The sequence below is a fragment of the Lissotriton vulgaris genome, chromosome 7 (genome assembly GCF_964263255.1).
Source record: "Lissotriton vulgaris chromosome 7, aLisVul1.2, whole genome shotgun sequence".
Lineage (NCBI taxonomy): Eukaryota > Metazoa > Chordata > Amphibia > Caudata > Salamandridae > Lissotriton > Lissotriton vulgaris.
The window spans coordinates 1,669,023,316-1,669,035,242 of record NC_141695.1 but is presented as its reverse complement, the minus strand read 5'-3'; the positions used below and the strand labels follow the sequence as shown (position 1 = coordinate 1,669,035,242).

At 45.1% G+C, this 11,927-nt stretch overlaps 1 protein-coding gene across 5 annotated transcripts in view; it reads left to right on the top strand.

Moving 5' to 3' along the window:
- The first annotated feature begins 2,598 nt into the window (after positions 1–2,598).
- Positions 2,599–11,927, top strand: part of LOC147706257 (targeting protein for Xklp2-A-like) — a 118,978-nt gene continuing 109,649 nt past the window's right edge. For 2 of the 5 annotated variants that reach the window (XM_086932695.1, XM_086932692.1), the window contains exon 1: positions 2,630–2,764. The gene's annotated coding sequence lies outside the window, so the exon portion shown is untranslated. Of the gene's footprint in view, positions 2,765–7,982; positions 8,002–11,927 lie in introns of those variants that run through there. The other 3 variants (XM_086932690.1, XM_086932693.1, XM_086932691.1) reach the window with 3 other exon arrangements.

Here is an 11,927-nt window from a genome sequence, read left to right as displayed (position 1 = left end):
TGAGTGAGTCAATCGCTGCTTCCTTTTCGCTGGTTGTGCGCTTTGGACAGCGTGTGGATTTCTTGTTTTTCTCAATAAGATTCCCTAGGAGTTACAGGAATGCTAGGACACAGGTCATGTAGCTCCGAGTACCATAGATCTTAAGCTGCTCCTTGCTGATGAGGGCCAACAGAGTCAAAACTAGTCTGCGTCTTTTGTGCCTCCATTCACATCAAACGAAGCCTACCTGTTCATGCTGGACAATTCCTACTAAAGAAAGGCGAAGGATGATTTGTACAGTCTGTCATTGTCTTTGGTGGTACAGGAAGCAAAAAGAAATATCCCTGAATGCAGCCCAGAGTAAATTCCACTATTTGATATTCATTGAAACATTTCATCCATCATTGTTTTTTTGCCTTTGTTTCTAATGACATTTGTAAACTTTTTCAGTGGATTTTATAGTTTTTGTAATGACAGTTCATGTCACCTACCCAGAAGAAGAAACCCACGAGCACAGATGTGTGCTTTGCTTAGCCTCCATCCAACAAGAACAGGACACAGGACACCTACCATCACCCAGCAGCTATGCAACTATAATGTGCCTTTGGTCATTTGCAGCATCTGTGGGGACAGTGTACTGTCTTTCACTATATTCTGCACCCAAACCCTGTGCCCCAGAACCCACAGATCAGTAGGCTCTGAGCATAGGGTACATCTGTTGGCAATGCCGTGTGCCCAGCACTTGGAGCTCCCCAAGTTTCAGCATAATCAGAGTTTCCTTTTTGTGTTTTTAAAGGCTTTGGAAAGGATCTAGAGAACCAGAATGGAGGCTGCTCCTTTTGAGAATCATAGGCCCCAGAGTTTTTTTTTCTGGGATCACAGATCAGAATTGAAACTTTGGCTTTCGCAACATATTGAAAGGGTTTTAACAGTTGTTTAACCCAATGTTCTAGACTTAACATTTGGGCCTATTTCTGGATACGGGATATGGGCTTCGCCTATCCTCTATGGTGAAAAAAAAAGTTTTATTAAAAATGTTTAAGCTAGTATCTGTTCCTCCATAATAACCCAACATCATCCCTTAGGTCAGGGATGCACCTCCATTACCATTATTTTTTCCAACTTTTTCTGCCATTAAGGATTTGTGAATAGTCCCGAATCCCACAACTTGTTTTTGGTGGCCACAACACACTGGTTCAGTTACAGTAGCCAGTCAGATTGATCAGATAATTTGCAAATTTAAGATCAAAACATATGTAAAACAAACCAATCAAAGCCCAGCCACACAATCTGTAATGGAAATACTCCAAAAACGTCTAAATTGACTTACAACAATTTAAAAAAGGGTTTATTCTTTGTTTAAAGTTCTACTAGGTTTGGTATAAATCTGTTCCGCAGTTTTTGTTTTAATTACGAGGAAAACATCCTATGGAATCTGAAACGTAAAATATTACTTTTTTACTTCACCCCGAATAATTTAGCCTTCCTTTGATCGATCTATATGAAATTTGAAATGAAGAAACCAAACTGGACATGTCAAACAAAAGCAGAATTCCACGTAGAGTTCTCAAAAGGCACCCAAGGTATATTTACAAAGCCATTTCCCATCGAAAATGCATCTTAATGTTTAATGTTAAATAAAAAGTCACTATCAAAGACTCTGTAGCAACAATTATACATATGCATGTTTACATACGGGTATGTAGAATATTTGACAACTTCACTCTCTCTTTCTAAATTACTAATTCACTCTATCTCACAACCTCACTCTCAAATACACTAAGTCACTTACACTCTCTCTTTCACTACCTCACTATCTCACTACATCACTCTGTTTCTATCTTAATACCTCACAACATCACTAACACACACTACTTCACTCTCTCTTTCAATACATCAATCTTTCTCTATCTCACTACCTCACAACATCACTCTCCATCACTACCTCACTCTCTATCTACCTCACTCTCACTACATCACTCACTCTCTATTTCAATACCTCTCGATCTCGCTACATCACTCTCTCTCTGCTAATGCAATATGTCTAATGCAATATGTAACACATATGCAAACACTTAAGCTATTGACAATAGAAATCACAATAACATTTACTTAGGGATAAAAAAATAAATAAATAAATAATAAGCAATGCCAATAGCTCTACCTATAATATTGCCGAGACCATTGCATTGTAAATGCTTGTTCTGTGAAGCGCTCTGATACCCCCGGTTCCAGCTAGCGCTATACAAAACTTCTATAAATAAATAAATCCCAAATGTGTCTAAACATCCTACCACTCCCTCCACCGAAATTGAATGTTTCCTACGCACTTTATACAGTCCTTCTTTTGAAACGTGGATTTCGTATTTCTCCTACTTGTAATAAGCGCAGTGAATAGCGTAGGTTTTCTTTGATGTTTTGCCATTTTGTATCAATTCGTGAATATATTCTCCTGTTTTCAAAACTATTGAAATCGCCTCTACCAGCCGGGGTGGAAGCTTTCCGTCCCGTTCTGTCTTGGGATTTGTAGTTTCGCTGTGACGCCACAAGCCCAGGCAGCGTGATAGGTAAACTACAATTTCCAAGGATGCTAGCGAGAGACACCACCCAATGGTGACTGAGCGCGCAGCGATTGGACGGCTGTGATGCAGTCAGAACTTCAAATTTAACCGGCGCAGAATTTCTGTAGCTGACCAGCGAAAACCGAGCGTCTGACCGTGCGAGGAGGCTCCTGGATCACGGTGAGACTGGTACAGACGTCGTGAGTTTCAGCGCTGGTTTCGAGGTGAGTGAGGGGTGCTGTGGCAACGTCCACTGTACAGGAATCAGTCGGAGGGAGTCCAGATTGGGCGGTCGCGCTTGTGTTTTTTGTGAGTCCGCGGATAACCCGAAGTGGTCTTTCTTCGCAGTGCAGAAGATGGAGGAATAGGTGGTTATGTGGATTTGCTTCCGTGCATGACACGTGCATCTAAATGTTCACGTGCTTACCCCTAAAGACCCTCCACTGTATTGTTTTTAGGGGGCTTGTAATCGCTTCGAGGGATTAAGTTCTCTAGACATTGTAAATTTGTCGCATATATTTATAATTTTGTTTGTACATCCTGTGCTTGCTGCGTTTGATATTGTGTTCCTTTTGCCTGCGTTCTTTTGATTCTGTGGCCTGCTATTTTTCGCCAGGAAGTTCTTTTAGTCATTGTAAAATATGTCGTGTATACATATTTTTTGCTTGTACAGTCTTTACTTGAGATTGTGTGCCTTTTACCTGCGTCGCTTTGATTCTATGGCATGCTATAATTGTTGGTTTCATTCCTGTAACAGTTCTCTCATGTAACGTAACTGATTCTATTGTACAGTGCTCTGACCCCTTCGGGTGAAGTCCGCGCTTTATAAAAATGCATTCAATGAATAAAATATCAACTCTCCGTTCAAGCACACATTCTTCCCACACATCCCTAATTGTGTGCTCGCTGTTTTAGGAGCCCATACGCTTCCGGTCTGCCTCAAACGTGTATGTCTGCTTGACCTATTGTTGCCGATTCCTGACAGTAGAAATATTGGGCCTTGACTCCGCCTCTCGAAGTATTTTTGTCGCACCTAATGCTATTGGCTTCTGGTGTACCAGTCCAACTGCCCTCGCGTGTTGCCACAGCAGGGCACGGGTGTCTATTTTGCATCTCAAAAGTACACTGAATCATCAGTAATGTTTTTTTTTCTTGCTTTCTTTATTTACCGAAAGTAAGCAGTTATCTCGCTGCTGCACGCTTTTCAAAAACATTAGTGTAGAGTCGACTCTATGGTAGCCATGCCTATTTGCTTTGTTGTGTGTGTGGAGGAGGGGGGCACTCTCTCATTCTTCAGTTTCTCTACTACTGCAATCCGCCCACAATCTGTACCAGTAGGTTCCTGGGCTGACAGTGGACATTTGGTTGAGGAATTAAAATGCCAGAGTTTCTAAGTGTTATCTGGTATCCTCTTGCATGATGAGAATGCACAGGGAACGGGATACTTAATACCATTAGAGCACCTTTGCAGTTGAAACCCAAGGTACTGTAGCCTCATTTACTATGTATCTAGGCATTGGATAGTGAGGCTTTTAATTGGCATCTGCTTCTATGGGGACTGTTTCTATGAAAGTCCACACGTTCTGAAGTGGGCTCGGATGAGGAACAAGTCACGTCATGATGGCCACCATCCTTGACAATAAATGCAGGAGAACAGAGCATCAAAACCCCTTTACTCGTTTCTGGTCTTATACTAAGTCAGACTGGTCCCATTTCCCTCCTTTAAGTACAGGTCATGCACAGCATTGGTGTAGCTTAATTCAAGCCACAAATGTTCAGGCTTAGATTCTTTCTCCTGTGCGTTAACGCAATCCTCTGATTGGTGCCAATCTGCAAGCTTGAAGTAGAAGCCCATGCTTGGTGACCTCAGGTCTTAGTTCCCCTTGTTTGGTTGAGGCTGAAACTAACTTCGCGCTGTAATCGCCAGGTGCGAGACCTAAAAAGGCAAGGCAGGTCCTACAAGATATCATCCATTTTATGTGCAGGTGATATGATCTGCTCTGCTAACTTCACATGGTATGGTGCAGGGGTGGGTGTTCCCAGACCCCCCTGTCACTATTACACCAACTGTGCAGTCCACTATATCTGTATTTAATCTTGCTGTGCCACGCGCTGGTTGCGTTTTGAAAATTCAGATTTTTAAACCTCACACTTTAATTGATCCTGGGTTTCTGCCATTATTAATTTTTACATATCACCCTGGCGTTTCTAGTGCTATACCTAATAGATGTTACTCTTGCTCTGTTTACTCTCTTCTGAAGGCGGAGCCTGCATTGCTGGAGTTAAAAGTTTTGTCACACAGGCTGCTGTGCATGTTTAACTATGAGCCAACATGCTGCTACCTTGCCCACCAAATCCCCAGACTGGGACCAATGCTAGGACATGGTAGGCCTGCCCAGGAGGATGAGAAGCTGGATTAGCTTACTTGAATGACTCAGACCCCCCAGGATATATCGTGGCATGGATTGGCAAATTTAGCGGCACAAAAATAGAAATTTAGCGGCACAGAAATGGAAATTTAGCGGCATTTTATTTGGCTACTTTTCCTACAACAAACCCAGATATCTTAGCTTCATGTTGTTAAATAACTAAAAAAAACTATTTATATTTGGTTTAGTCACAATGTAGACACGGTTTCCCTCAAAGCAAAAGACTGCCCATCAGCACCCCAGGGCAGCAAATCATTCTCTCAAATGTTACTCTTCTGGGCCTTTTAAACATGAGATAGCTGTAAAGTAAAAGGTCATACTTGTGGTTCTGTAAAAAGGAGAATCCCACTTGTGGTGACGGTAGGAGCAATTAGTCTAGGGGCCCCAACAAGGTGAATATCATGGTAAATACCAATAGGTCTAGTCCTTTTATAGACTTGAACGAGATATGTATGGCAAGAGAGATAAGAGAAGAACTAAGAGGTCACTGCCAGAGGTCCTAAGTGAAGTGTCAGAGCAGATATAGGCTAAGACAGAATGGTCACGTGTGTTTAGCCTCTTGAATGCAGTGGATGACCTGTTGACAGCCACTACTATCCGTCACTATTTTTAATATGACTTCAAAGAAACTAGTTTTTCAGTTTTATACAGTTCATGCTTGGAGCGCTGTACATGAGCACCAGTTACATAGCACAATCAGTGCTTGGAATGGAAAAATAAAAGTGCAGGTACTCTACCACAGTACCTGCTTGTTTCGGAGAAGTGTTGGGGGTACGCGCAGGTACACGGCGTCCCCCACTTTTTTCACAGGGTGGACGCCATCCCCCCTGCCTAGAAGCTGGGCCCCACAGAAATATGCTGAACATGTCCTGGTGTAATTTTCAGACACCGGGACACATTCCGCATATGACGTCATGAGGTCATTTGCACATTGTCAGTCCCCCCATTTCTTTTTATAGAATTTGTCCCCTGGTACTCTCAAAATAGAATGGTATTCTCCCTCTCAAAATAAAACCATACTGGACAGTACAGGCCCATTTAAAGCACTGAACACAAGGACATATATTAATTTGTTGAATCACATGATGAGCCGACGTGAGGCTAAAACCTGCTCTCGGAGCTCGAAAGTTGGTAGCTCTAGACTTAGCACAACCTCACCCACAAGAATAGACACATTTTCAGTATTATATACACAACGGAGCCGTAACTGCCACACTCCTATGAGAGACAGCCCCCCTGTTTTATCATCCAATCTAAAGCCCTAGGCATTACTTATTGCTCATTTTTGGTCCCAACCTTGTTTAATTTATACACCGCCTCTTTGACTTCCAGAGTACGATTTTTCAGATTCTCCTGGCGTAGGGAGACCTCGAATAATTCTAAAACTGGATAGTAAACTTCAACCTATACAGATTAGCATACCACATTATCTATCTGCAGCGAACGTCAGGGTGAGTAAACACCGGTCAAACCAATGTTGCTAAGACTAGTTTTTAGGTCTCGCGACCTATCGATTTGTGCGCAAGCGCATCGAGAATTCAAGTGGCAAAAACATCGTCAAACCAAAGGGCTTTCAGCCCCGCGGTTTTCATGCTGTTCACATGAACCACGTGATAACATGCACGCGCATTCAGGGCCAGCCAGCCCAGCACATCAAAGGGCTTCTCCTCCCCTAATTATTCATGGCCGGCCGCAGGCCGGCCGTACTTTCAGTTTCCCGAAACAGCTTCTCCTCACCTAATTAGGGGAGGAGAAGCCCTTTGATGTGCTTCACACCAATGTGCCTCAGTCATTCCTCTTGTTTGTATTTGCTTCGGTTGCCATTCTCAGACTCCACGATCTGCTCATGTTCACAAGACGCTTTACACATTACACTCATCTGCCTGAAGTGGGAGTTTTAAACAAGCAAAGCTGGTCCTTCTGTACTTGCAGTTTCACTTCTAATGTGTGTTGTTATTTATCATGATTTTTAGCTGAGGTGTATCACGCTCATTCATGAGTTTGATCTTTTCATACTGTGAAATGTTTTCTAAGTTGTTTTTGATTGTCTTACCGCTGGAGGTCTCCCTGTGCTACATTTAGCCTCTGACACATGCAACGCCACTCAACCATGCAACGCCACTGGCGCACGCAGCGCCACTCACACACACTGTGCAGTGCACAATAGGTCTCGCAGTAGGAAAGTTGGAGATATTGGTTTTGTAAATGACAAAGCCCTTTATGTTTTTAACATGCAAAATAAAAATAAAAGGCATTGTTATTTGCAATTGTAATAGCTCCAACTTTCCTACTGCGAGACCTATTGGCAACGCCAGTGCTTGTTATTTTTAGCGTACGGTACCTCCTACTCCTTAATCAAGTGACCGTGGGGTCTAGGTACCTCTCCAATCCCTGTAACAGCTGCTAGCACTTTACGATATGTATACCTAAGCAGTCGACACACTCACATAAGATTAATAAGACCTCTGCCATATGTTTTTCTTTCTTCGTATGCTTCAGGAAATACTCAATTTACGGACTTGTTTGTCCGGTTCACAGTGGACCACGCAACAATAGCTTCCAGTCTAGATGATTAATGCATCTGGTAGAGGAATCTGCCAACATGTCAACCAACGCATATTTTAGCACCAAGGGGCCGAAGCTTTACATAACACAGGCTTTTAACCTATTTAACTTTATGGTTGCAACTAATGCAAAATACTGCAGAACAGGTCATATAAGTCCTGTTACCTGGCTTTGCGGACCTTAGTAGATGCTCTTTTACTTGACTCTAGTCGCTGGAGCACGTGGAGTTTTGTGTTCCCTCCCCTTCTGACTACAACTTCAACACAAACTAAGTGATCATCAAAGGAAAGAAGACCAGACTACGGAACCTTTCGTGCTACTGACTGCTGCAAGTTCTACCAACCAGGAGCAGTGAGAGCTTCCCGACTAATTTATCTGTACTGAAGATGCTTGATCTTGGAGTTGAAGATGTGCTTGGGCCTGGTTACAGATCTGATTTGCGTTAGAACAACCCCCTGCCCTGCCTGGTGAGTGCTGTCTATGATTTTAAGTGTTGTACCTGCAGCAGAATACTTGACGACTGGCTTTAACGGCGAAGGATCCTTTTTAGGGATGCGAGGACATGCTCCTTGTAATTAATTGTATAGCGCCTCCTACCCACTGATGGGCAGGATAAAACACATTTTCAGACAGGTGGCTCGCTACACCGCAGGGAGCTAGATGGAAGGGGGAGAGTTAGTTGAGATCCAATGTGGTAAGCATTTTGGGTTGAGTGACTGTTGGAGTGCGTTGCCCAGCAGGGTGATGAACAAAGAAATAAGCTTTATATGCTTAGTCTATCAATAGCATTTATTATTTACTTCACAGGTGTGCAGCTTTTGGGGGGCCTTGGACCCAAAACCATAAAACTTTAGGTAGGTTAATTCCTGTACTAAATATACCAGTTGCATCAATCACTCCATATCATGTGGATATGGGAGAAAGGAAGGAAAGCACGCTATCCTTTCAGACGGATGTTATGCTGTTTGGACAGTATGGTGGTCAGGACCTGCAGCGTGAACTATACTAAAGACTTTCAAGTGTGCCAGCTGTATGATCAGTGTTGATGAAGGATTTCTTATGCTGTAGCATGTCCTGAGAGAATTTGGTGTAATGGGAGCTTTGTCCAGGCCATTGATGTGTAGGTGGACTGATGTATCTGCTCCAGTTAACTGTTTAACACAGTGGCCCAGGATTGAATACTAGGGGGTTCAGCCAGTCTTCCACCCTTCACAGGTCCATTGAAATGGATAACCCTACACATCTGTTATTTCAGGGTTGCTGCACCAGAGTGAATGAGCTTTACAAACACTTTTAATGTAGCCTGTACTGAAACCAACCACAGATTAAACAAGCATTTGCAATGCAATAGGTCTCGCAGTGACGCACGTTTATGCTGTTGGCATTGTAAATTACAATGCCTTTTATTTATGTTTTTAAAAAGAAAATAAAAGGCATTGTTATTTAGCAATGCCAAAAGCTCAAACTTTAATAATGCGAGACCTATTGCATTGCAAAGTTCTGTCTCTGTACATAAGTGCAGACACTGTAAGACTCAGATGGGGTGGTCTCTCCCAGTATTTACACAAATAATTTTAAATAGACTATTTTATTTGTTTAATAGCGCTACACCGTGATGTCATGTACTGTATGGCATGCGTCATGATGTTACTTGCAGTGTTTAACTTGGTCATCTCCCCCACTTCTTTTTATGGGACTTGTGCCCAGCTTGTACTAGATCGCCATCCCGAAGCAAATTTAGTTTGCCTTTGGAAAGCTTGTCGTGTCAAGTCACAAACAAAAACAGGTACGATGGTCACAGGATTTGTTTATGATCATGTGATATGTTTCATACTTGAAGAGGTTTGGGATTACACCTGCATACACACCAAGAGGTGATGTCAGTCCCAGCCGGAAACGGAAGGAGTCCATCATGACCAGAAATGACAGATGAGGAGTATGAACTAGTTGAGAGACCGCTCTCAACTCCGGAAGAGCCCCAAGTCTCTTGCCAGGGCCCCGAAATGCAGGCGCAAGGACCCCTAGCAGCGGAACCCTCCAGGTGAAGTATGCCACGGTACCATGTCAGCGGCTTCAGGACTATGTAAGAGACTGACTGAAGGAGGGATGGAACCAGTCTAAACGAGAACCTCCTGAGCGACCACCTCAAGAACTGAAGAAAAGCGGATGTTTGTGTGTGTTGAAGTCAACGAATGTTTGGTTTTCTGTTTATTTCAAGTTAAGGAGGAATGTAATATCAAGAGCAGAGGGGTGTTCACCCGATGCCCCAAAAGAATTAGATATGCATGACCGTGGAAAGATAATAAAAGGGCGGGCCGCGGAACGGTAGGTAGGCCCTGCAATGGAAACCTAAAGATGTTTGCGTGTGTATTACTGGGCCCGGTACTTGTAGGCTTAGCTGCACCCTGTAGAATCACCGCTGACGTACCAACAAACCACTTTCAATATTTTCACTCTTTCATCCACTTCTCTGTCCTAATGAACACATCCCGTTTCAATTCAGTCCCCCACATTGACTCTGGAATATTCCCCACAGCAGCCGTGGAAAGTAAAGTCTCCTTTGAAGGCCTGCTTGTGCACACGGTTTACGCTTCATTTACATTACATTTACATTCACCACCCAGCTGCATTCCTGTCCGAGAACTGGCAGATGAAACAAGCCTTTCCACGCTACACAGCCCACCGCCTCTCCGTCTTCGTACCGCAAGCAACTTGTATGTGGTCATTTGCAATGCGGACATCGGGAGGAGGGCGAGAACTGATGTCAACACATGACGACAACTGAGAAGACGGGAGGGAAAGCGAAAGCCAGAGCAGCACTTACTTTGATGGCCCGAGCCGCTCCCAAAGCAGGTCAGTCTCCTCCATCACGGGGCTCGGCAGCAGGGCGCGCCGGGATGGTTCACAGCGACCTGAGGCTTGGGGTCCCTTGCCCGGCGATGAAGTTCAGTGCCACGTGGGCTTAGGCTCCCCGGACCGAGTGAGGAGGCAAGGAGCGAGTGCTGCGTCTGGGCGGCTCTGTATACGAAGGCACAGGAGCAGGCTGTGCTGAGGAGGCAGCAGGCACGCTGAGCGCTGGCACGGGTGACACGCCTTAGCAGAGAGGCGAGCCTTGCTCGCAAAAGTGAAGGCGTGGGGGAGCTCGCAAAAGTGCCGAGATCGCAAGAGAAGAGAAGCTGCGGGTGCACATCGGCTGTCTGAAAGACGCCGTGAGCGCGCACATGGCCTGTCCGAGCGAGGAGCGAAGAAGCCCCTCCCGCCCGGCGTCGACGACACTTCCGTTGCCAGGCAACGGCCCCACCGGCACCAATCCCAGCGCGGCTCCTTGTCTGATGTCAGAGGAGCTGCGCTTGGGATTTGTGAGGCTACCGAAGTTCCCGGGCTGCGGCGGTGTTTACGCGAAGGCAAGTTTTCATTTCCATATAATGCCGCTGTGGGAGGCGGCGGTGATTTGAGACAGCGCACCTTCTAGCACAGTGCCTTCCCATGCGTGAGAGGAGCCCGGTAAGTGGGGTTGAGGGTGGGGGTGTACGCGCGTGTGTATGTTGGAGTGTGTTTGTGCGTGCGTCTGTTTAAGGGGGGTGCGTGTGTGTATGCAGTGTGTCTGCATACACACACCCCCCCTTAAACAGTGTGTGTATGTGCGCATGCGTGCGGGAGCCTTTCTGTGCATGGGAATATCAGGCACGGCAACGCGACGTGTGCGCTCACGAGCTACAATCGCCAGGAGGACAAGCTCGTCACAGTCTGCAGTCCACATTCCCCGGAAAGCGGCGATATAAGTTGTCGAGCCCTAGACAGCAAAGCTTCGCTTTGCTTCCGTCTAGGCTCGACCTAAAAAAATGTGTACTGAGTCATGACTATCCTTTTTGTACAAGGTGTGTAACAAGATTCGAAGTGCTTGATGGGGTGTGGCTTTTTGTCCGCAATCTGATTCACAGATCCGTACCAGCCTGGGACAGTCGTGAAATGGACAGGGTGACCCGCTGATGCAGCCAACCCGATCGGCACCAGATAGCCGGAGACGGAGCAGAGTACACTTGAGGCCTAATAAGGAATATATGGTGCAAGGGCCTCTTGCATAACTGACAACAGCACAATACAGGCAGCCAAGTGAGGCTTCAGGAGGATCTGACCCTGTGGACCAGGACCATGAGCGAGGCTGGAGGTGACGGTCCACAGGGACCAGGACCAGCAGCGAGCTGGAGAACAGTGGGTGAGTGGGTTACATAAGTAACATAGTCTATTAAACGTGTGGAACGAGCAGGACAATTTCTCAATTGATAACGACCAGAGCCCCTTGATTGATGTTCAGAGATACAAGTGGGAGACACAGAACTAGTATCATTTTGTCCCAATACCCCATCCACCCCCACTGGAATCAACGGAGGGA